At 43.1% G+C, this 25,717-nt stretch overlaps 1 long non-coding RNA gene across 1 annotated transcript in view; it reads left to right on the plus strand.

The window, feature by feature from the left end:
* LOC142831205 (uncharacterized) overlaps positions 1-25,717 on the plus strand; it is a 112,673-nt gene that overhangs the window by 13,810 nt on the left and 73,146 nt on the right. The window contains exon 2 of the long non-coding RNA XR_012906853.1: positions 24,668-24,742. This is a non-coding gene — a long non-coding RNA (uncharacterized LOC142831205). The remainder of the gene's footprint in view (positions 1-24,667; positions 24,743-25,717) is intronic.

Genomic DNA, 25,717 nt, shown 5'->3' on the forward strand with positions numbered 1-25,717 from the left:
CAATCCAACTATGCTTGTAACAGGAGTGTTGTTGTGATAATAAATGTTCTTTCTTTTTTATTAATCTGGTATTGGTTCAGTTCTGTGTCTTGGAATATCTGTCTGTGGGATCTGCCTGCCTCTTATTAGAGGATAGCAGCCATAGAGTACGATTTGTATTTTCTCTTTTCTTTTTCAAGCTCTTTGGGGAAAAGAGCTTGGGGTGCCCTGGGGTTGGGTTCAAGTGTCCACCCCTGTTTGTGGGTTCAAAACCATTTGATGTCAAGTATCAGAGGGGTAGCCATGTTAGTCTGACTCTGCAAAAGCGGTGAGGAGTCCTGTGGCACCTTATAGATTAACTGAAGTGTTGGAGCATAAGCTTTCGTGGGCAAAGACCCACTTCATCAGATGCATGTAGTGGTGGCAGCGGATTTTTATCCCCAAAATTTAGGGGCTCGTCTACACTAGCCCCTTTTCCAAAAGGGGCATGTTAATTTCACAGGTCGTAATAGGGAAATCCGCGGGGGATTTAAATATCCCCCGCGGCATTTAAATAAAAATGTCCGCCGCTTTTTTCCGGCTTTTAGAAATGCCGGAAAAGAGCGTCTACACTGGCCCCGATCCTCCGGAAAAAAAGCCCTTTTCCGGAGGATCTTATTCCTACTCCCTATTACAACCTGTGAAATTAACATGCCCCTTTCGGAAAAGGGGCCAGTGTAGACGTAGCCTAGGGGTTTATGATTTGGGGGGAAGTTTTATATCAAAGCCTGGAAAGATAAGGTTTTGGGGTACTTTTGCAGGCCCCCACTTCTGCATTCATCATGCCAGAGTGGGGAATCAGCCTTGACACCCTGACAGTAGATTGTATTGTTATCTTCAGTGAATAGGTGAGAGTAACATTTCAGGTGTGTCAGTCCACAGGTCCTTGTTTCTCTATGATTACTTCAGATTGTGTGTCAGTGGGAAATGCTGTGGTGAAAACTTGCAAAGAATCTAATTAAGTGAAGCTGCACTTTTGTGCAGTGATAGGATAGGTACACTATATTTCAATAGCACAGCTTTTATGAAATACATGACACCTGCATTACTTTCAACTTAAAGTTAGTTAATTACTAAGGCCTGATTGTATGTCCACTGAAGTGAATAGCAAAGCTCCTGTTGGCTTCAATGAGATATGGTCAGGCCAAACTAATCATGGTAATTATTTGACAAGAATTAGCACAAAAGGAGCTCAGTAATACTAGGAATATCAATTGATCAGTAGTAAATAATATCAGTCTCTTTGGCTGTGTCTAGAGTGGCAAGTTTTTACAGAAAATCATCTGCTTTTCTGGAAAAACTAGCCAGATGTCTACACTGGCCGCTTGAATTTCCGGAAAAGCACTGACGATCTCATGTAAAATCATCAGTGCTTTTCCAGAAATACTATGCTGCTCCCGTTTGGGCAAAAGTCTTTTTCCGAAAGACTTTTGCGCAAAAGGGCCAGTGTAGACAGCATGGTACTGTTTTCCGCAAAAAAGTCCCGATTGTGAAAAAGGCGATCGGGGCTTTTTTTGCAGAAAACCGCGTCTAGATTGGCCACGGACGCTTTTCTGCAAAAAGTGCTTTTCCGGAAAAGCATCCTGCCAATCTAGATGCGCTTTTCCGAAAATGCTTTTAACGGAAAACTTTTCCGTTAAAAGCATTTTCAGAAATTCATGCCAGTGTAGACGTAGCCTTTCTGTCTTAATATCTGGCCAAAAGGGAAGGGAGAGGTAGAGAGAAAGCAGGCTCTTCCAACAAGCAAATGTGCTTCGGGTCTTTGACAAGTGAGATACAGTCTTTTAATGAGCTACTGATTTGATGAAGCCCTATTGACAAAAGATTTCAGAAATTTTCTGATTTTTAAGGGAAAGCAGCTGTACAAACTCTGCTCTCTTGCTTTCTGATGCACTCTGATTTGCAGGGAATGATGTGTGTCGGCTTTTCATAGTCTGTGGTCTGAGTGTTTGAAATGCTAATCAATATCAATTCTTGTAATAGGGCCTGGACTGAGGAATTTGTATCTATGTTCTCATAAATCTTCTGAATTTCAGTTTAAAGCAATGTATTGAATTTTTTGTTTTTAACAAGCTAACATTCAGCTGGGTTTTGCCCTCCCTATTCCGTGATGTGGGCCAACTGAACTGTACTCAGAGCAGAGCGCTCAAGACAGGACCATTTGTGTGGATTTGATTCTGCAGCACATACGCAAGAGGGCACATAGTCGAAAAGGAGTGGTAGCATGAATAACAGTGGTCCTGGTTCTGCAGAGCACTTAAACACTCTTAACTCTGGATTTCCACACATTAGGCTGGGTCACACAAGAACCCTGTTTGAGAGTGGGTGGTATCTTTCTAGCTATGTGTCTTGAACAGTTGCCTGTTATGCTTTGGGGGGGGGGCCTGCATTTCAGTGGTGCATGAATTGGTTCCTTTTAAAAAGTATTTGGAGATCTTTTGAAATAGAGTCCTGTCTAAATGCATGCTTAAGGGATTTTAACATTTCGCTTGTCAGTTTCCTTCCTCTGCCCTGCACTCCAAAAAAAAAAAAGTCTCTTTTTCCTGTGGATCTGTTTCATGTAATTATAAACTACACAAGAAATTTCTTTAAAATGCACATACATACATACAAAATGTGGATTATTGACCAGAAAGACTGAGGCAGCATTATGGTCTAATATGTCGATCTCATCTGGTTTCCATTTTGACCTCACAGGCCATTATGGTCTACCATATCAACTTTAACTGTTACATAGGGACACTAAATCTATGAGCTGGAAGATGCATTTTGCCAACTTAAAACCAAATATTTTGCAACTGACAGATGAACTGAGCTCCCATAAGGAACAAATAGCAAACTGGATATGGCCTTAAAGTTAAAAATGATTTGCTGCCAACATGATATCTGCCTGGTTCTGCCACTGATTTGCTGAAGGGATGAGAAACGTTTAGCCTTTCTGTGCTATAGTTTACTCAACTATAAAATGAATGTAATACTCACCTTAATTTATAATGTACCTGAAAAGGTTCATTATGAAACCCAAGGAAGGCTTGTGAAAGATGCTTGAGATGCTCAGATGAAAAGTGCTAGGGTATGCCTACACAGCAGGGCTAAAGTTGAATTAAGCTATGCTACTTAAATAAATGAATAAAGATGCCTATCTCCTAGAACTGGAAGGGACCTTGAAATGTCACCTACTCCAGTCCCCTGCCTTCACAGCAGGACCAAGCACCATCCCTGACAGAATTTGCCCCAGATCCCTAAATGGCATCCTCAAGGATTAAACTCTCAGCCCTGGGTTTAACAGGCCAATGCTCAACCCACTGAGCTATCCCTCCGAGAATACTTAAACTCTGTCAATTGCGTAGCTTAAATTGAAATCGCTTAATTTGGCTTTTTGTACTGTCTACAGAGCAGAAAGTCATAGGAAGAACACTCTTCTTTCCCTTACTCCTGGTAAAATGAGAGTTACAGGTGTCAGAGTATGAAGTCCTCCAGCTCACCAGTATTTTGAAATAAAGGCTTGCTGTGTAGAAACAGCCCTAGTGATGTGCCAAGTACTAAGATGAAAAGAGTGTTTTCAAATGTTTATCTTAACCAAAAACACATAGAAAAGTGACTGTAAGCTAGCCTTATTCTGCTATTCAGGTTGCTCTGCCTTATTGCACCAAAAAAGAGGTCTGATAATGAAAAGTAACCAGATATTTTTGGGTACCCAGCATCGGACACTTTACTGGGCCCTGATTTTTAGAGGGGGAGTGTTTTCTGCTTTTTGAAAATTAGGCCCCGTTAGGCAGTCTCAGTGGACACTAGCCATTGCTGAAAATGCAGCCTTGTATTTCTGTTGTCTTATCAAGACTTTCTATAAAATGGTAGGAAGGAAAGTTGTATCTGAAACTTCTTCCATGGCAAATCTCTGTCATTCTTTCCTGTAACAGACTGCATTCATGTTATGTTATTTGTCTCCACTGTTTATATTAATCAAATCAGTATACTGCAAAATCAGCTGGCATTGTTAGAAATTGCATTTTGGCTATTAAAGCAATTTAATGTATTAGGCATAACACAGAATTTGGAGTAATTTTGAACTGCCAATACTTTGTCATATCTGTATTTCCTATAACAGGATCACTAGAGGGAGTTCTAGGCAATGCTACTTTATAATCACCAACAGCTTTGCATCTTTAAATGTAGAATTGGTTTTCTCCATAATCTTTCGTAAGAAAAATACTGGATAATTTTCATCGCTATAATTTAATTTCACTGTCTAGTCAGTGATTATTTATGAAACTGTTCCACCCTCAAAAGGAACTGAGAGCAAGTCTATCTCTCTTGCTTGACAAGCAACTACAATAAGCAAGCAAGGAAAAGTTCTCATGCAAAGCTTTCAGATAACATATTTCTCAGCTGGTGTTAAAAATAACTGAGGTGCCATGTTCAGAACAGAAACATAAAAATTGTTCCTTTCAGGGAAAACACAATGAAATAAAAATAAAATGTTAATGGTCTTTTAAAAGTGAATTGATCATGATGAGTGTAAGGAATATTTCTTCTCCATTGTCTGTTCTGGTTTCAAAATAGAATAGCTCTGCTTGTGAGTTTAAAGTCTTGGGTCAAACACAGCAGAAGGGAAGAACAAACCCTTTATGTTTGGAGGTTATCACTGAGAAAAAGATTTTCATTGAGAAGGAAAAGGGATAGCACATTTGCTGCCCTGTGCCACTTGAATCTTGATGCCTAGTTGCTAGTTCAGTAAGGGTATGTCTACACAGCGGGGCTATTTCAGGATACCAGAAGTGTCCCAAAATAGCTACCCCACATCTTTTAAATGCTCCCACTATTTTGAGATAAGTCTCAAAATAGTGGATGCGCTATTTCAGCATCCCTGTAACCTTCGTTCCATGAGGGTTAAGGGATGTCTCGAAATAGCACGTTATTTTGAAATTTGGCATTTTGTGGATGTGCAAATTTCAAAATACACTATTTCAAAATTCAATCTAAATAAGACATGCAATTTGTGTAGCGCAAATTGCATATCTTATTTCGAGTATAGGGTGCTGTGTAGATGTACCCTAAGTATTACTGAAAGTTTAAGCATTGTGAGGGGAAAACTTAAAAGTTGTTCTGGTCCTTCTTTCTTAGCCGATTCTCCTGTGTGACAGTAATGATAAGCAGAGTTGCTCAAGTGATGCAAAAAGGACCTGCAGAATGTGAATTAAAATTACCTTGAGATGGTCATCACTAATGCAGTCTTTGTTGTTTTGCTTTGTTTCTACAATTGGCACTGTTGATTGTTCTCTTTCAGAATTGGTGGCTGATAGCCTGAGGTCCTTGAAGGAGTACAGCTAAATTTTTCATCCATTTCAGAATCCAAAGGCATTCAAAGTTTGATTGAATGTGCACTTCTGAGACTTATGTAGAGCTTGATTTTTTTAAAAGGGAGGTAATTATAATCCACTTTTTATCAGTAGGGAAACTGAGGCTTGAAGACTTGAAGTAAACAGAGAGAATTGGGAGTGTAAGGCCAGGATTACACTTAAAAGTTTTACCAGTTTGACTTTATTCATTGGAGGTAAGAGTATATATTGTAGGTATAGATACATTAGTGAGAGTGTAGTTTGGATGCTTTTAATATTCATACAGTAAAACGCCAATAGTCCGGCATCCAATTGTACGGCACTCCTGATAGTCCGGCATCAAAATGGCAAGAGCCTAGGGAGTGAGCTTTGGCAAGTCACAAGGCAACAGTGGCAGCAGCTGAACCGAGTGAAAAGGGTAAAAAAGGGTTAAAAAAAACTAAAACTGTACAGTATGTACAATAAAAAGGGTTAAGAACACTTTACATACAGTATATAATGTATACAGTATGTATATATATAACCATCTTACAGTACCTCCTGATAGTCTGGCATATCTGATAATCTGGCACCACCGAGGTCCCAAAGGTTCCGGATTATGGGAAGTCTACTGTATTAAGCTGATTTATTCAGGTGTAGCTTCCCCTTCCGGAAGCAGAATGAGCTATATAAGCACTTTTTTAAGTACAATACAACTGTGTCCACTTCAGGGGCTTTGTTTACCACTTTAACTATACTAGTAAGTCTGTTATAGTCTACTGTTGTGGACTAGCCCAAGTTCCACTAACTTTCAATGGGAATTGGCCATGATTGTAAATTGAGTGTGTGTTCCTAAGTTACTTTTGATATTTTATCCTAAACAACTTGCCCAAAAAACCAAAGCAAGTAAGTGGAAAAGTCTGTAGACCCATAATCTCCTTCCTCCTAGTTCTGTGCTCAGTCCACTGGACAACGGCTTCATTTATATTTAGATTTAATAAAATGCCATGTATGATGCAAATGAAATAAATGTGTGGGTTTCAACTGTGTAAACACTTATGATTTCCCCCTTTTCCTTATTATTGTTATGCTGCCAGTTTTCAGGCTTTCATACTAAGCTTCTCTTCTGCCTCCACCTTTTACTGATTTGCCTTGGAAATCTGAAAGTCGGTTTAAGCGAGACATGTATGAACAAAAGATTATATATAGCCATGGCATGTGATGGTAACTTGCAAAGTACATACTTATATTACATTAATATTAAAACTTAAATGATGGATAAAATAGTCTTCAAATACATATCAGATATTTCTTATTAAGTGGCGTTAGGTTTCAGTAGCTTTCCATTATTACATTTTAGGGTATATATCAAAGGTGACCAGTTTTACAGATATATATTATATTATTGTCAGATGTACTAAAATCAAATTTATTAACCCTTGTGTTTGAAAGTCAAACTCGTTTGATCCCAGAGTGTTTTACGTTTGCTTTGTTGGGTTTAAGTGTCTTGTGAAATTGATTACATGTCTGAATTATAAGCAGCTGATAATATTCACAGAGAAAGCATGATTTTCATGGATAAATCACTGGACAGGCAGCTAGGAGACCTGGGCTTTGTTTCCTGTCTCTGCTATTCATGCTGTGTCTGACCTTGGGTAAGCCACTTCACCTTTATTTGCCTCTGCTTCCCTCCCAACCTAGTCAGCCTTGTCTATTCAAATTGTAAGTTCTTTGGAGGTAGGGATGAGGTTTCTAGGAACTACTGTAAGCAGAGAGAGAGCTCGCAGCAACTGCTATATTTATTAAGACATTAAGAATGGCAACATCCTAAAGCCAATGGGGGAGCACTTTAATCTGTCTGGGCACACAGTTTTGGACTTGCAAATTGCCATTTGCAGACAGAAAAACTTCAAAAACAGGCTGCAGAGAGAAATTGCTGCGCTAGAATTCATGTGCCAATTTGACACCCTGAACCAAGGTGTAAACAAACATGAGGAGTGGGTCTCCCATTACAGTAGGTAATTTTCTGTTCAGGTACTCTCACCTTCTTACCACTGTTGGAGATTAGCCACATCCATGCTAATTTTATTAGCACTGATGTCACACTCCCATCTTTGTATCTTTTTTTCCTGTCTTTCTTTTTCTCTTCACCATCTGAGGAAGTGCGTTATAGTTCACAGAAGCTTATGCTCTAATACCCTAATAAATATGTTAGGGTATGTCTACACAACCACCCTAGTTCAAAGTAGGGTGGTTAATGTAGTCAATCGAAGTTGCAAATGAAGCCCGGGATTTAAATATCCCGGGTTTCATTTGCGTCTTGCCGGGCGCCACCATTTTTAAATCCCCGGTAGTTCGGACTCCGTGCCTGTGGTTACATGCGGCACGGAGTAGATAGTTCAAATTAGGCTTTCTAATTCGAACTACCGTTACTCCTCGGCACTTGCACTGTTTGGAACAAACCTATGGAATTCAACAGGGAGAAAGTGCTCAAGTTAGAAAAAATGCCTTTTTCTTTGGTGCAAGCAATTTCATTCAGGTTTTGTAGATATATGAACTGTTGAAAACCACTATTTCATTCCTCTTGTTTTTGATACTCAGAAAAAATGTAAAGCAGTACACAGTTAAACTGGCAAAAGTCATTCTTATTCCAGATTAAGTGTGTCCACACAAGGATCTATATCAGTATAACCATAGAAGTAAATTATACTAGTATAGTTCTGCGGGTAAATTTCCCTTTGTAGACAAACTGTAAGGCCTGGTCTATACCAGACCAGGCATGTCAGCTTAAGGTACACCATCCAGTTACACAAAATGCATAGCTGGATTCAGCTTACCTTAAGACAAGCCACCATGGTGTCTACACTGTGGGAGGCCAACAGGAGCATACACTCCCACTGGCTTCCCTTACTCTTCACAGGATGACCTGATAAATTGAATTCTAGAAGATTGAATTCTAGAGGGTTGAAGTCTTGGCTCACATTGCTGTCACCAAAATACTAGCAGTATCTTCTAACTGCCAGGGCAAGTGCTGTAGGGGTTGGGAAACAGTGGGCTGGAAGGTCAGACTGAGACTATGTCTAGACTACAGGCTTCATTCGAAAGAACCTTCTTTTCGGAAGAAAATCTCTGAAAAAACTTCTTCCGAAAGAGAGTTCCACACACAAAAGCGCATCAAAAAAGTGATCTGCTGAATGGACGCCATAGAGCTGGAAGAGACCTCAGGAGGGCATCAAATCCAGACCCCTGCCCAAGGCAGGACCAATCCCAACTAAATCAACCCAGCCAGGGCTTTGTCAAGCTGAGAATTTAAAACCTCTAGGGATGGAGATTCCACCACCTCCCTGGTAACCCATTCCAGTGCTTCACCACCCTCCTAGGGAAATAGTTTTTCTTAATATCCAACCTAGACCTCCCCCACTGTAACTTGAGACCATTCTTCCTTGTTCTGCCATCCATTGCTACTGTGAACAGCCTCTCTGCATCTTCTTTAGAACCTCCCTTCCAGAAGTTGAAGGCTGCTATCAAATCCCCCCTCACTTGTCTCTTCTGCAGACTAAACAAACCCAAATCCCTCAGTCTCTCTTCATAGGTCATATGCTCCATTTTGGTCGCCCTCCTCTGGACTCTTTCCAATGCATCCACATCCTTCCTATAGCAGAGGGCCCAGAACTGGACACAATACTCTAGATGTGGCTTCACTAGAGCTGAATAAAGGGGAATAATCACTTCTCTAGATCTGCTGGCAATGTTCCTCGTAATGCAACCTAATATGCCAGTAACCTTGTTGGCTAAAAGGGTACACTGTTGACTCATATCCAGCTTCTCATTCACTGCTATCTCGCATTTAAGCTGTGATTACTATGGACGGAGTGGCCACCAGGGCACCTGTGCTTTTTCCTCTTTTCTCCTCTTTCGAAAGAAGTCCCTCTTCTCCATCCACACACGCCTTTTTCCAAAAGAGCTCTTTCAGAAAAAGACTTCTTCCTCATAGAAAGAGGATTACCAATGCTGTAAAAACCCCTTTGCTCTTTTGATTTACTTTTGGAAGAACACGATTGCAGTGTGGACGTAACTCATATTTTGTCAGAAAAACAGTCGTTTTTCCGACAAAAGTCTGTAGTGTAGACATATCCTGAAGGACAAATCTCTTCTTTTGTGAAACAAAATAAAAGCTTTCTGTGCTACTAACTTATGCAATTAATACTGTAGCTCTTGAGGTAGCAGGTAGGCTGATGTGCTGAAGGTTCAAATCCTGCCTGAAAGATATAAGTTCATAAAAATTATGCAATTTATGCATACGTTCCTAGAAATAGTAAACAATTGTTACTATTTTTCTTTTAAAACAGCAGTGACACAAAAGAAAATGTATTAAGATTACAAAGTCAAGTTTTCAAAACTTATGGACTGTCAGAGTTATGGTTGCTTGTGCAATCTTAATTATGACCCTTTTTATGTCTACGTTGTGATATGGTCTCCAATTGCATGATCACATATTACTTTTTCAATAGGACCCTGTCTCATTCAGTGAGCCCTCTTGCCTCAACACCCATTAATAGAGTACACTTACTCCCCACCACACCTTGCTAGTGTGGCTATGCTGGGCAGTATATTGGGGGCAGAACCAAGGTTCCGTATTGTCCCTACCCCTTTCCATTCACTTTTGTCCGTTTGCTCACAAAGGGATGTAAATAGTGCACAGAGACTGCTCCATACCAGATTTGGGCCACAAGCTAGATATATTTCACATTGTTGTATAGAGGAGCAGGAAATGTTAATCTGCACAGCTACGTGAGACAGGGCATGATCTAGCTGTAGCTTAACAAAATGACTTATATGAATTGAAAATAAAACATGCCTGCCTGTTTACATCTCTGCCAAATTTAGAGCACAATATAAACTAAACTAGACATTATAAGCCATTCTAAAAAGGCCTTAGGGATGTAAGAATGTGCCATGATATGTATTTTTCATATTTTATTGCAGATTGCACAGCAGGTAAATATAGTACTGGGTTTAAATGTAATGTAGTCAGCCATGATAATTCCCTCACTATCTTGGAAGACAGTCCTCATGATGAGTAATAAGAACGGAAAGCAAGACTATGTGATTTACAGATTGGTGTTAAGTTCCCTCCAGAGTTATTTATTAAGCATCTCAACATGTTTTCAGTATTTGCTTCCCAGTTAGACAAAAACAAACATTTCCCCCGATGTGTCACAGCAAGTTCTGTGTCAACAGCAAGAAGACTTGTTTGGATGCCCTAATTACAGTAAAACTCCAATTGTCCGGCATCCAATGGTCCGGCACTCCTGATAGTCCGGCACCAACTGGAACCAGGAAGTGCTCTGGCCAGCCGGACAATTGGAGCTGCTGTGAGCCCCATGGGCGCTCGCGGCTGGGAAAGGGAAGGGGAAAAGAGGGGAAGGGGATTATACCCCTGTGGCGAGTCTGCCAGGACACACACTGCATCCGGCTGGGGGATAGGGGTGGGCGGGGAATGATGTGGCAAGGGGCGAACCCTCCGCCATTTTGCAGGAACGTGGGGGATGCCCCGCGCAGCCACTGGCGAGAGGACAGCTGGGGAAACCCAGCCACCGGCCTGCATGCGGCAGCAGAGGAGAGGGGGAAAGAGCTAAGTCCCCCAACTTGCCCCGTTCCGGCTGCGCTCAGCCCTGCGCCGCTGCCGAGAGTTTCAGGGTAGGGAGCGGGCTCCCCACTCCCCAGACTGCAGTAGTTATCGCCAAGCAGGGGGGTGAGGGGTGGCGCTGTGGGACCAACCCGGCAGCACCCCAGATGCTCTGCTCTGCTGCTTCCACAAGTCCGCTGCTGCCAGTGCTGAAAATGACAAGCAGTGGACTTGGGGAAGCGGCAGAGGAAAGCCTTCCTGCAAAATGGCAGAGGGTTCACCCCTCGCCATGCCGTTCCCCGCCCACTCCCCGGACGCAGTGCGGGTCCCGGCACACCCATCACAGCCCCCTGCCGGAGTACCTCCTGGTACTCCGACATATCCGATAATCCGGCACCACCTAGGTCCCAAAGGTGCCAGATTATCGGAAGACTACTGTATGTGGGAGAAGCTAAGTTCTGTTACCCCCCTGTCTGTAGCAGTTCTGGTTGTATCATGGTCAGTGGAACTGAGTCAGAGGACCACTGTTCCCTGGAGCATCTGTTTTTGAGGGGACACAGGGAATATGAGAAGCTAGACTATAATCAACACAGCAATACCTGGACATAGTAGTGCAGCATTTCTTAAGCTGTGTTCCTTGGCACATCGGTGTGCCACGAGGAAGTCTGAGGTGTGCCGCGGAGAAGATAGCTGCCTTAAAAGGGGAATTCCTGTGCTTCTGTTCTGCCCCATCGGATTTGTGCGAGAGACACCCAGCGCAGCTCACGGCAACTGCCCGAAACTACTCCCACTTATATCCACCCAGCCCTACCACTGTGGTGCGCGCTCACCTCCTGCCCTCCTTCCCCCTCCCTCAGCAACTCTCTGTACCTTCGGGATGCATACACTTTGCCACATTGGTCCAGAGGCTTGAGGGGTGGACGCAAAGGACCCAGAAAATTAAAAAAAAAGTGGGAGCTGTCCCTTGGCACTGGACTGCTCAGCTTTAAAAATGAAAGCCAGGGCTAAGTTTGTGATTGGGGGAGGGTGGGGAAAGCAAGAGGAGTGATGTCATTAACCCCACCCCCAGGCTACTGTGAGTGATGTCAGCCCGGCCCCTGCCTGGGTAGAGGGCGGGAAAACTTGGAGGTTGCGTCAGAAGATTCCATGATGGGGGGCACAATCTTACTTCTTTGTTTTTGTTTTTGTTTGCCTGACAACATTTTTTTCATTTAATGGATAGCGATTGCCAGGTTTTGTCTGTGTATTTGTGTGTGTTTGTTTATAGTTGAAGGCTGCTCACAAACATACTACAATATACATACCGCTGCCGCTGCAGCTTTGCTCCCCATGTCCCTGGTCTACTGGGGGGAGGGCGCAGCTAGTGTGCCCCCCCCCCCAGCAGACCAGGCTTTTGTTGTGGACCCTGGGGCAGAGCAGCTGGGGCGCTGCCGGTTGGTCCCGCAGCGCCGCTCTGGGCACTACTGGACCAACCCAGCAGCACCCCAGCTGCTCTGCCCCAGGCGCCCCCAAGTCAGCCGCTGCTGAAACTGACCAGCGCTGACTACAGGAAGCCCGAGGCAGAGTTGCTCTGCCTCGGGCTTCCTGGAATCAGCCGCTGATCAGTTTCAGCAGCAGCTGACTTGGGGACGCTTGGGGTTCTTAAGTTGAATCTGTATGTAAGTCAGAACTGACGGTCAGTTTCAGCAGCGGCTGAATCTGGACGCCAGTTCCGACTTACATACAGATTCAACTTAAGAACAAACCTACAGTCCCTATCTTGTACGTAACCCGGGGACTGCCTGTATGTGTTATTCCTTGTGAAATGAGTGTTTATTATTCTGGAGTAAGGAGCCTGTTATTTCAAATAATTTAGAAATAGCAGGCTTGCTATGTGGACACTCACCTTGTTATTTCACAATAATGTGAGTTATTTTGAAATGGTGCTGTATATAGACACACCTTGAGTGAATGAAATAAGGGGCAGCGTCTGTGCTGTGAGTTCTCTGCAGTGCAGCAGCAGGCAGTGCAAGCCACTGAACTTGGGCTGAAGCCCTATGAGCCCTGCAGATGGACCTAGCTCTGTGATGGACCCAGTCAAAGGAGTATGATGAGAGCAGGACAGAAACATTATATTGTACTTAATTAGCAACAAGGCGAAGAAGCCTGCATTGCCTTGAAGCTTGCAGACACTGGGTAGACTGCTTGGGGGTGAAAGTAATTGCTGATGATACTCATTGTAGGTGAAGGAAGCAATGATACAGAAAACTGAACAAGACCTTGCCAGAAAACTGCTGCTTTTCTACAGTGATGCATGGACAAGCATATAAAACAGAATCCCCCCAGAATGTGACTCAAGCTGCACAAAGTGACACAGATTAGACATCTGCTCACAGGAGGGGATTGAAAGCAGATCCCAACAAAATCGAGGCAGAGAAATGCCAGCTTCAGTGGATGTGAAAGGGGAGCAGCAAATCACAGGAATGACACATTTTCTGTCCAAGTGCTGTCCACACCTGTCTGCAGTAGTGGAATACACACATCAGCTCATAAGGCAGGATGTTGACTGGCACTGGTCATCCCGAACATAACCATTTGACATAATGCTGAAACTAATGATAACCAATGTCTCTGTCCTGTACTACTTGGTATGAGAGCCACTAACATTGCAGAATGATGCATCAGAGAAAGGATTGGATACAACCCTTTAGTAGGAGCAGTCTGTCCCTCATGCCAGGTGTCAAAGCTCTGTCGGAGTCTGAATGGAGTATACTGAAAGAGCAAAAGAATTTTGGGCTGTGGTGTTTGGAATGGAGTGATTGTATCAGTTCACCTATGATCAACCATGAATAGTGCAGTCAGACTTCAAAACTGTGCAGATATTCAATGGCAAAGCCCTTTCTTAGTCCTTCAAAGCAATTGCAATGTGTGTTGACATGACTCCAGTGTTACCAGACAGAGATCAAATATTGTCCAGGATGGTTATTGGAGTTAGCTGTCTCCTCCTGTGAGCAGATGTCCAATCTGTCGTCTCATGCAGTTTGTGTCACATGCTGGGGGTATTCAGGGCATATATCCCCAGCATCAGAGAGCTGGGGGAAGGGACACTGAATCCATTAACATGCTGAGTTGTGTCCCAGTTTCAACAAAACTGATGAAAATGAAAGAGGCTACAGAAAAGAACATCAAAACTCCAGCAGTCAAGAGAATGATACCAGCAGAATGGCCAGAAGATAAAAGCCAGCTATCAATAGGAGAAGAACTATATTTTCAAGGAGCTGAATGTGCAGGATGGCATCATGTTTTGAGGACAGAAATCTGTTGCCCCTACCACATCAGACAGGGATGTTATGAAAAAAATATACTCATCTCACAGCTGGGCATTGGCAGCTTTTTTTAGACAGGTTCAGGAGTGTGTTTAATGGCTGACAATAAATACACAAATCCACTTCTTGATTGCCTCCAGCAAAAAGAGACTGTTACCACATGAGCAGCCCAGCTGACCATGGGAAAAGGTGAGAACGGGCTTAGTTACTTTACTATTTTGGAAATGGGACCCAGCCTCCTAAATCACATAGACTCTTTTACTCAAAAGCTAATGGAATACCTCTTTTACTATAGTAGAAAGAAGTACTTTGTTCTTGCCTACACTGAAAATGTAAGAAATACCAAGTCATGTATTTGTTCTTTCATGGTGCCATGTGTGATATGTGCGGGAGTGAGGGTGAATGAATGCTGTAGCTTGCTATAAATTACAAAGTTATTCCTATCAAAAGACTTTGGTGACATTGTAATAAACCAAAGAACAGAGCTTACGTGGTTTATAATTCATCAGAACCTCCACAGTGTGCTCATAGCTTTGTTCATAGAACTCACATTTTTAATTTATAATCTTCCTTTCCTTCACCTTTTAATTCCTTGCTTCCTGCCTGCTTTCCTTCACGCTCTCGAGTGTCTGTTGTCCTTGGCTGCTCTTATACACCCTTTTCCAGTGGTTTGTAAAAATGTGAAATTTATGCATGCTGATTCTTAACCACAGCTGTAGACTCTTGTTTAAGCCACAGGTTGTGTTGGAAATGTTCATACACATGCATCAGGAATGATCTAGTTTCTGAAGAGGTGCACGGTGAAACATCTACCACTCTTTTCTAGAGCAGATGCTGCCACTCTGTCAAAGGGTTCAAAGCTGGAATCTATCTCATCCTTTGATAAGCCTGCCTAGTGGGTACTTAGCTGCACTGTTAATCAAATTGTGAATCAGATTGTTTGATTTTCTAGCAGTTTTGAAATATAATAATGAAAAATTGGTTTGAATTGAACCTTAGTAAATTCAGAAATAATTCAGTAATCAAAATCAGTAAGAACTTTGTTTGACCTGTAATGAAGCATTTCATATCCTATTTGTAGTGTTGCTATAGCATTAAGGGACTATCTTAATTTACCTCACACACCTTGTTTTTCTCTCTTTTGTGTCTGGCATTTAAAAACAAAGGGTATGTCTACACTACAAAGTTAGTTCGAACTAACGGACGTTAGTTCGAACTAACTTTCCTATGCGCTACACTAGCGCTCCGCTAGTTCGAATTTGAATCGAACTAGCGGAGCGCTTAGTTCGAACTAGGTAAACCTCATTTTACGAGGACTAACGCCTAGTTCGAACTAGCTAGTTCGAACTAAGGGCTGTGTAGCCCTTTAGTTCGAACTAGTGGGAGGCTAGCCCTCCCCAGGTTTCCCTGGTGGCCACTCTGGCCAACACCAGGGAAACTCTATGCCCCCCTCCCGGCCCCGGACCCCTTAAAGGGGCACGGGCTGGCTACGGTGCCCGTGCCAGGTGCAAGCCTGCCAGCACCCAGCTAGCAGACCCTGCACCTGGCACGGCACAGAGCCACCCACCCGATGCCCCCCAGCCCACCCCCTCTTGCCGGGACCAGGCTGGCGGCTCCCGGGAGTTTGCCCTGGACCGCAAGAGGCGGGCACCTTCCTGGGCTAGTGCGGACATCGTGGACCTCGTCCACGATCTCCGCACTAGGCACAGGAAAGTGGCCGTCTAGGGCAGGAGAGCTGCCAGCCTGGCCACCCAGGACCAGGTGTGCATGAAAATCAAGGGGGTCCACTGAGACCCCCGACACTGAGCCCTGAGCTTACAATGGCCGTACTGGGTCAGACCAAAGGTCCATCTAGCCCAGTAGCCTGTCTGCCAACAGCGGCCAACCCTAGGGACCCTGGAGGGGATGGACCGAAGACAATGACCAAGCCATTTGTCTCGTGCCATCCCTCTCCAGCCTTCCACAAACTTTGGGCAGGGACACCACTCCTACCCTCTGGCTAATAGGACTCCATGGACCCAACCTCCATCACTTTATCTCACTTCCCTTTAAACTCTGTTCTAATTCTAGCCTTCACAGCCTCCTGCAGCAAGGAGTTCCACAGGTTAACTATTTGCTTTGTGAAGAAGAACAACTTTCTCTTACTAGTTTGAAGCCTGCTACCCAGTCCTTTCCTTTGGTGTCCTCTAGTCCTTCTTTATGGGAACTCAGGAAGAACTTTTCTGAATGCACCCTCTCCACCCAACCCCTGCTTTTAGAGACCTCTATCCTGTCCCCCCTCCGTCTCCTCTTTTCTAAGCTGAACAGTCCCAGTCTCTGTAGCCTCTCTTCATCTGGGACCTGTTCCCAACCCCTGATCATGTTAGTTGCCCTCCCCTCTCCCAGCCTTTCTCTTCCCCTCTCCCACCTGCTTTTCCCAGTCTCCCCCAGTTTTTTTTCAATAAAGACAGAGTCAATGTTGGAAGAAACGTTATCTTTATTTTGTACATCAATAAGAAGGGGGGCTAAGGAAGGGTAAGTGGAAGGAGGTGAGGGAGGAATGGGGTACGAGCCCCCGATGGGGAGGACTGGGCTGGCTCTGCGGGCTTCTGGGGGTGGAAGTTCTCCTGCAGCCCCCCAATTACTCCCTCTCCCCAGATGGCAGCCTGCGGCAAGTGCAGCTGGGCTGATGGCCGAGTGGTGTGATGTGCCCAGTGTGGGCACTCAGGGCACTCCAAGCCAGAACTTCTTTGCAAGCGGGGCACCCCTTAGAACTGTGTGTCCGGGGTGGGGGTCGGGACCCTTTAAGCGCAGCCCTCGGCTAGCCTGAGACAGCATCTCCATGCTCTAAGTCCTCCTTTTATGCCCTGCCGGCACTGCTTCCGGCCATCCTTAAGCCCTATTCAGAGTCCACTCAATGTGGACTTGCTAGTTCGAACTAGCAAAACGCTAGTTCGAACTAGTTTTTAGTTCTAGACGCGTTAGTTCGAACTAGCTTAGTTCGAATTAACTAATTCGAACTAAGTTAGTTCGAACTAGCGCTGTAGTGTAGACGTACCCAAAGGGAATAAAGGACAAAGTTTACAAAACAGGTAGCAGAAGACGAGCTGGTTTCCTCCACCATATTAACTTAAGCCCATGGATTAGGGTACTCAGTGGGGAGGTAGGAAACCTGGAAATTCCCAATTTAGCCTTCTGTGGAAGAGGAATTCACTTGCCAGGTAAATGCCCTAACCAGCTTGCCATCATGTCTCCTTTGCAAGCTTTTTCACTATGTGTAAAATACTTGATTTGTCAAGGGCCACAAAGACAGAATGATTTTAACGTGGAGCTTAGAAGAAGGAGGGAGATTGGGGATCATATTCAAATCCCTGATCCTTCCAAATAGAGCCTTCCTGTCCATAGGATGGTTTGGGTGGCCACCCCAATGATCCTATGGATGGGACAGTCCCCCTATTTAGGTTAGACCAAAGGGCCCATGTGGTTTTGGGGATTGTACAGAAGGAAGGGTCAGACTCACCACACTTATCCAGCACTTGTCTGTTAGCTTGGAGGTTTAGGGACAGGATGCTTAACTTTCTCTTGGAGAAGCTAAGTAAACTGAGTTCCCTAAGTCTCTCATTTGAAGGTGTGTTTCCAGTCTTTAAATTGTCATAGCTCTTCCCATAATACTATTTAAATATTCACTGTCCCCTTCCCTAGCTCTGCTGTGCTTGGGCGATGATGCCATGGATGCACTATAACTTCATTGGATAAATTAGTGCTTTTGGGAGTGCTACACTAGGACTGGCTGTGCAGGCTCCTTTTGCTCTCCTTTGCACTCCTCAATTATTGTTGGCTCTGCTTGCTTGCCCAGGATACACTCCACCCATTAATGTAGTGCCTTGTCATCTGCCCTCTCACTGAGCTATTTAGAGTGTTATTTCTTCACTAATGAAAAGCTAGCCCAGTAGAGGGTAAGGGAACTCCTCCACAGACGTATTTTCAAGACTAAAAGTCATAATTACTCAGGAATTGCAAATCAGAGGGTGGAGCTGTGAGTAATGTTTCTTCTCCGAGGCATTAGGCAGACACTCCCTGTTGGATGTTGGCTGCATGCACCAGTGACCAATTTCTGCAAATAAGCCCATTAACAGAGCACCCTACTACCACAGAGAGGTGCTGACTTTTTAGATGCTGAAAAGCACAAAACATTTCACAGAATTTGGTTATTCTCTTGTGAGAGATGGATTGGCTAGTCTGATATGGAAACACAGTGAGCTTTTCTTAGGGTGAGTGGCCACATTAGGCCACATGGCATCCTAACTAAACAGTCCTTGTAACAGAAGAAAGCTCCCTGGTGCCCTGCCATGCTGATGCTTCCGTAAGACAAGACAAACACTTCAATGCAGGTTGAAGGGAAGCGTAAGCATTCTTCTGTGATAGCTTTCAGCACAGTTGAAATTCAGTAGGCAGAGGATGTGTCTACTGTTTGGTGCCACTCTTTGAGGAAGCTGTGGACAAACTGGAGGGAGTCTAGAGGACAGCAACAAAACCAATAAAAGGTGTAGAAAAACTGACCCATGGTGAAGGCTGGATTTACTGGTCATGTTTAGTTTTGAGAAAAGCAGACTGAAGAGGGAGCTGATAATAGTCTTCAAACAGATTAAGGTCTATTCTAAAGAGGTCTGTGAGCAATTGTTCTCCATATCCACTGAACATAGAACAAGTGGTAATTAGCTAATCTGCAGCCAGGGAGATTTAGGCTAGATATTAATAATGTCAAGAAAAGTTAAGTGCTATGGTATAAACGTGTTTCAGCTATAATGGGAAATATGATGCATGCATGTTATGAGAATGAAAGATTTCTGTCATCTTGTGCAGATGAAACACAGACAGGCTGAACTCAGAAAACAGGTGAGCTATGCATGTATGTACAGGAAGATAAGCTCACTGATCTTTTTAAACCAGTGAATGTCTGACAGGATGTGAACGTTGCTAAGCTGTATGTTTCAAATGAAGGGCAGAGAGAAGGATGACTCAGTATTTTGCAAAAGTGATGAGGAAACCTGTGGCACCTTATAGACTAATAGATTTATTAGAGCATAAGCTTTCATGGGCAAAGACCCACTTCGACAGATGCATGTAGTGGAAATTCCAGAGACAGGTATTAATAAACAGGCATAAGAAAAGAGTACCAATCAAGAATAAGGCTAGAGATAACAAGGTCAATTCAGTCAAGGAGGATGCGGCCCACTTCTAGCAGCTGATGAGGAGGTCTGAACACCAAAAGAGGAGGAACTGCTTTTGTAGTTGGCTAGCTGTTTGCAGTCTTTGTTTAATCCTAAACTGATGGTGTCAAATTTGCAGATGAACTATAGCTCAGCAGTTTCTCTTTGAAGTCTGTTCTTGAAGTTTTTTTGTTGCAGGGTGGCTACCTTTAAATCTGCTACTGTGTGTCCAGTGAGATTGAAGTGTTCTCCTACAGGTTTTTGTATATTATCATTCCTGATATATGATTTGTGTCCATTTATTCTTTTACTGTCCAGTTTGGCCGATATATATTGCAGAGGGACATGCTGGCACATGATGGTGTATATTGCAACATTCTCCCTAGTTATATGCTGGGACCCAATCATGAATCAAAAGACACCTTTCCCCATTTTAATCCTATTCAGCTTGGAAATTCTTGAGATGGATCCTTGACTTTGTGCAGCAGAAATGTGCAAGTGCAGGGGTGAGGGAGGAACAGTAAGTGGTGTGCAAAGGTAGCTTACAGCTCATCCTTTCACTACCCTGGGTCTACTGATACTAAAGGGCAACTCCCTGCATACTGTGTTACCGTAGCATTGAGCAGTCCACTGCAAACAAGTCCAAGAATCCACAATGGCTGCCTGACCTTGGGGTATTCCAGACATGGCCCCTTTCACTGCTACACTGGCAGCAAAGAGGTGCAGGGGAGAGATTATGCATGTAAAGACTCCCCCTTGCTTTGGGAAACAGATTGCTGTGGCAGTGCTCCCCAAAGCCACACAGCACTGAAAAACTGGGCTCACTGTGTCTAAGAGCAGTCACTGTGAAATATATGATGGATATAAACAAAATCAAAGGAAATCCTGATTGTCACTTCAATGTCTTTATATAACCAAAAAAGTAATCTAGTACAACATAGATCTAGAATACAGTGTGCATCCAGAAATTTCCTTCAGGAACAAGCCATGGCAAAGAAAAGTTTGTTTAGCAAGACTGTGAGTAGAAACCGCACTTATGCACACTGAAATATAATAATATTGCTCATTAAAGGTGTTACAAGTCATGAATTACTGCACAGCATTCACTCTCCCTATTGGGTTTCAAAGATATTCCTATTCTCTGGATCAGTCTCTCATTTATCTACTGCATCTCTCTTTATTTCTTGCTGTTTAAAAGTACTATTTATAAGTGGAAAATATGCACATTGAAAAGAGGAATACATTAGCTTTTTTAATAAGGACTCGGAAGAAAATGTGATCATGGATTACAGCTGTATTTTCCTATAACTGTAGATCACTAGTATGGCAGATTGAATAAATATAGAAAAACTCCTTTGCTTTCTTCTCTTCCTCTCCAAGTGTCTGCTCAAGCAGAAAAAAACAACAGCCCTGCATTGATATTTGGATAAGCCACGGTGGGGCAGTAACAACAAAAACATTCTTAGGCAAAATTGCAAGGCTCTTTGAATAGCTTGTTTGTCTTTTCTGAGCAAAGTTGTACAAAGTAGCACCACTCTGAAGAAAAATTGAACATTAACTTTCTACTTTTTAAATTTTACAATATCTTTAGTCTTCTCACATTGAGTTTGAGGGAAAGTTTGTGCATAAATCCAAAGCTTTAACTCTCCAAAAGTTATTTTGAAATACCACTGTTATTAGCCATTTATGTATTTTTTGCTGTGAAATGAAAGTGTCACATGGGAATATGCAAGATAACTATCTATCTATCTGCATTTTCTTAGTTTTTGGCAATAGCTCATGTACATGAAGTGTGAGCAAATAATTCTTAGCAAACCATAATCCTCTTCAAAAACATACCCCTTAGGATTGTGAAAGTCACAGAAGATAAGGTATTTTCATGTATTTTTTTTGTTCCCTTATGGCCAACATTTTTAACAAACACCTGTTCTTACAAGATGTTGTCTACGTCTGAATTGGAATTGGATGATAAGCCTCACCAAGTTTGGGATCTAACTTAGAACCAAAATTTGGATCCAGAGATCCAGATCTGTAACCACTCAAATCCAAAATTGCTTTTTCCTGCCTACAGTGCTACTGCTTTTTGGGAGGTATAATTACATTGTTTCAGACCTTTTAAAAATGTAGTTGCTTCTGTTATATATTGCCAAACACAAATGAATGGTTAAAAGTCTGTTTGAGCCTTTGTTCCATTGATCGCCCTTGATCATGTTTGATCAGCCTCTATCAGCCTTGTGACTACCCTTTCCCTGTGTGGCTAATGAAGAGCCAGAGCTGACTTAGAAACGATGGCCTTAAAAGCTAGAGACTGAGTGACAATGGTGAGCCAGCGCAACAAAGGGAGTCTAAGAGGGAAGTTGTAAGAAGCAGTCCTAGTACAACCAGTATGGTTAGGAAGGGCCATGTCACCTATGCCAACACTGCTCTTGTCTCCTCCACCTGCACCTGTATTCAGATTGACAGCCTGGCGATGGATGCCATTACCCAGATCCTGGTGTGGTTTTGCAGACACTGACCCACATTTCCCACTTTCAGAAAAACAGGTTGTAGGGGAAGTTCATCCAGTGTGAAAGGTGCCAGGTGGTGGAATGTCCCAGGAAAAAGGTGGGAGAGCTACAGGAGGAGGTGTCTAGGCTGAGGCGCATTTGCGCCCATGAGAAATTCCTTGAGTATTCATGTGGAAACATCCAAGGCTGAGGAAGCTGTCCAGCTACAGAGGACATCTGGCACACCACTGGAGGAGCAGGAGGGCACTGGCAGCTGGTTACTTCTGGCAGCAGGCAGTGCTCCATCCCCTGCTCCCAACCTGTTTAGCATGGTGCTGGAGAACCATTATGCTTCTCTGGCAATGAGAGATGAGGAATCATCCACTACGGTGGAGCAGGAAAAGCCATGTACCCCCAAGGCTGCTATGTCGGCAGCCACCACTCCCAAGAGGAAATGTAGGATAGTGATGGTTGGAAACTCTCTTCTGAAGAGAGAGTTCTAACACGGCTACCCCTCTGATACTCTCTTCTGAAGAGAACCGAGACACCTATCTGTTGCCCTGCCATTGCATCCGAGAGATATATAGTCTGCAAGGGGCTCATATCTGAGATGTTACATAAGAACATAAGAACGGCCGTAATGGGTCAGACCAAAGGTCCATCTAGCCCAGTATCCTGTCTACCGACAGTGGCCAGCACCAGGTGCCCCACAGAGGGTGGACCAAAGACAATGATCAAGCTATTTGTCTCCTGCCATCCCTCTCCAGCCTCTGACAGACAGAGGCCAAGGACACCATTTTATCCCCAGGCTAATAGCCTTTTATGGACCTAACCTCCATGAAATGATCTAGCTTCTCTTTAAACTCTATTATAGTCCTAGCTTTCACAGCCTCCTCTGGCAAGGAGTTCCACAGGTTGATTACATGCTGTGTGAAGAAGAACTTTCTTTTATTATTTTTAAACCTGCTCCTCATTAATTTCATTTGGTGTCCTCTAGTTCTTCTATTATGGGAACTAATAAATAACTTTTCTTTATCGGCCCTCCCCACACCACTCATGATTTTATATAACTCTATCATATCCCCCCTCAGTCTCCTCTTTTCTAAACTGAAAAGTCCCAGTCGCTTTAGCGTCTTCTCATATGGGACCCGTTCCAAACCCCTAATCATTTTAGTTGCCCTTTTCTGAACCCTTTCCAAAGCCAAAACATCTTTTTTGAGGTGAGGAAACCACATCTGTACACAGTATTCAAGATGTGGGCGTACCATAGTTTTATACAGGGGCAGTAAGATATTCTGGGTCTTATTTTCTATCCCTTTCCTAATAATTCCTAGCATCTTATCTGCCTTTTTGACCGCCGCTGCACACTGTGTGGAAGTTTTCAGAGAACTGTCCACGATAACTCCAAGATCTCTTTCCTGATTTGTCGTAGCCAAATTAGCCCCCATCATACTGTACGTATAGTTGGGGTTATTTTTCCCGATGTGCATTACTTTATACTTATCCACATTAAATTTCATTTGCCATTTTGTTGCCCAATCACTCAGTTTGGTGAGATCTTCTTGGAGTCCCTCACAGTCTGCTTCTGTCTTGACTATCCTAAACAGTTTTGTATCATCTGCAAACTTTACTACCTCACTGCTTACCCCTTTCTCCAGATCATTTATGAATAAGTTAAAAAGGATTGGTCCCAGAACTGACCCTTGGGGTACACCACTAGTTACCCCTCTCCAATCTGAAAATTTACCATTTATTCCTACCCTTTGTTTCCTGTCTTTTAACCAGTTCTCAATCCAAGAAAGGACCTTCCCTCTTATCCCATGGCCATGTAATTTACACAAGAGCCTTTGGTGAGGGACCTTGTCAAAGGCTTTCTGAAAATCCAAGTATACTATATCTACTGGATCCCCCTTGTCTGCATGTTTGTTAACCCCTTCAAAGAACTCTAAGGGTATGTCTACACTACCACCCTAGTTCGAACTAGGGCGGTAGTGTAGACATACCCTAATAGATTAGTAAGACAGGATTTCCCTTTACAGAAACCATGTTGACTTTTGTCCAACAAATTATGTTCTTCTACATGCTTCACAATTTTATTCTTTACTATTGTTTCGACTAATTTGCCCGGTACTGAAGTTAGACTTACCGGTCTGTAATTGCCAGGATCGCCTCTAGAGCCCTTTTTAAATATTGGTGTCACGTTGGCTACCTTCCAGTCATTAGGTACAGAAGCCGATTTAAAGGATAGGTTACAAACCACAGATAATAGCTCAGCAATTTCCCATTTGAGTTCTTTTAGAACCCTTGGATGAATGCCATCCGGTCCCGGAGATTTGTTAGCATTAAGTTATTCTATTTGTTCCAAAACCTCCTCTAATGACACTTCAATCCGGGACAGTTCCTCAGATTCATCACCCACAAAGGATGGTGCAGATTCAGGAATCTCCCCAATGTCCTGAGCCGTGAAGACTGAAGCAAAGAAATCATTTAGTTTCTCTGCAATGGCTTTATCGTCCTTGATTTCTCCTTTTATAGCTCGATCATCTAGGGGACCCACAGGTTTTTTAGCAGGCTTCCTGCTTCTAATGTACTTAAAAAAACATTTTGTTATTTCTTTTTGAGTTTTTGACTAGCTGTTCCTTAAAATCTCTTTTTGCTTTTCTTATTACATTTTTACACTTGATTTGACAGTGTTTATGTTCTTTTCTATTTATCTCACTAGGATTGGACTTCCACTTCTTAAAGGATACCTTTTGTCATTTGGCCCTCTGATTAATATCCTATGCTACTCATCCATGTGAGTACTGATGAAACTGTATTGGATAACCTTGAGCTGATCAGAAATGACTATAGAGCTCTGGGAGGATGGATGGAGGAGATTGGAGCACAGGTGCTGTGCTCTTTGATCCTTCCGGTCAAAGGTAGGGTCTAGAAGGGTCCAGCTAATTCATGAAGGACAGACAGGGAGAATAGGAAGGAGGTGTTGCCTTATATATTAAATATGTATATTGTTGGACTGAAGTTGAGATGGAATTAGCAGAGAGATTTGTTGAAAGTCTCCACATAACAAAACAAGGGGTAAAAACCAAAGATGATATTATGGAAGGGATCTCTACCGACTAACCAGGAAGAAGAGGGGGATGAGGCTTGTTTTGAACAACTATCAAAGTCATCAAAAACACAGGAATTGGCAGTGATGGGGAACTTCAACTATCCAGACATATGTTGGGAAAATACAGCAGGGCACTGATTATCCAACAAGTTCCTGGCATGTATTGGAGACAAATTTTTATTTGAGAAGGTGGAGAAAGCTCTGGGAGAGGCAGAGAGCTTGTTCTAGCTTTGCTTTTAACAAATAGAAAGGAACTGGTTGAGTATTTGAAAGTGTAATGCAGCTTGGGTGAAAGTGATCATGAAATAATAGAGTTCATGAATCTAAGGAATGATACCTACTCTCATGCCAGAGGAGAAATTTTGAGAATGTTCCAAGGTAATTGAGAGACTGGAGAGAAAAGAGCAGCAAATTATCACTATTACTGCTATCGCTATTACCTGAAGAGAAGCAAATCTAGCTGCAAGGTTTGTATGCTTTAAGTTCCGTGATGAACACTCACAGCTTTTACAAAGTTGGGATGGTAAATGCCCATAAGAAGCTGCAGAACGTGTTAGGTTTACATGGAGCTCTATTATACTCCCTAAGCCTCTTCACACCAGAGGTTTGGCTGGCACACACTTGATTCCAAAGTACACTGCTATTGAAGGTATTTAAATT

Source organism: Pelodiscus sinensis, chromosome 13 (genome assembly GCF_049634645.1).
Source record: "Pelodiscus sinensis isolate JC-2024 chromosome 13, ASM4963464v1, whole genome shotgun sequence".
In the NCBI taxonomy this organism is placed as follows: Eukaryota; Metazoa; Chordata; order Testudines; family Trionychidae; genus Pelodiscus; species Pelodiscus sinensis.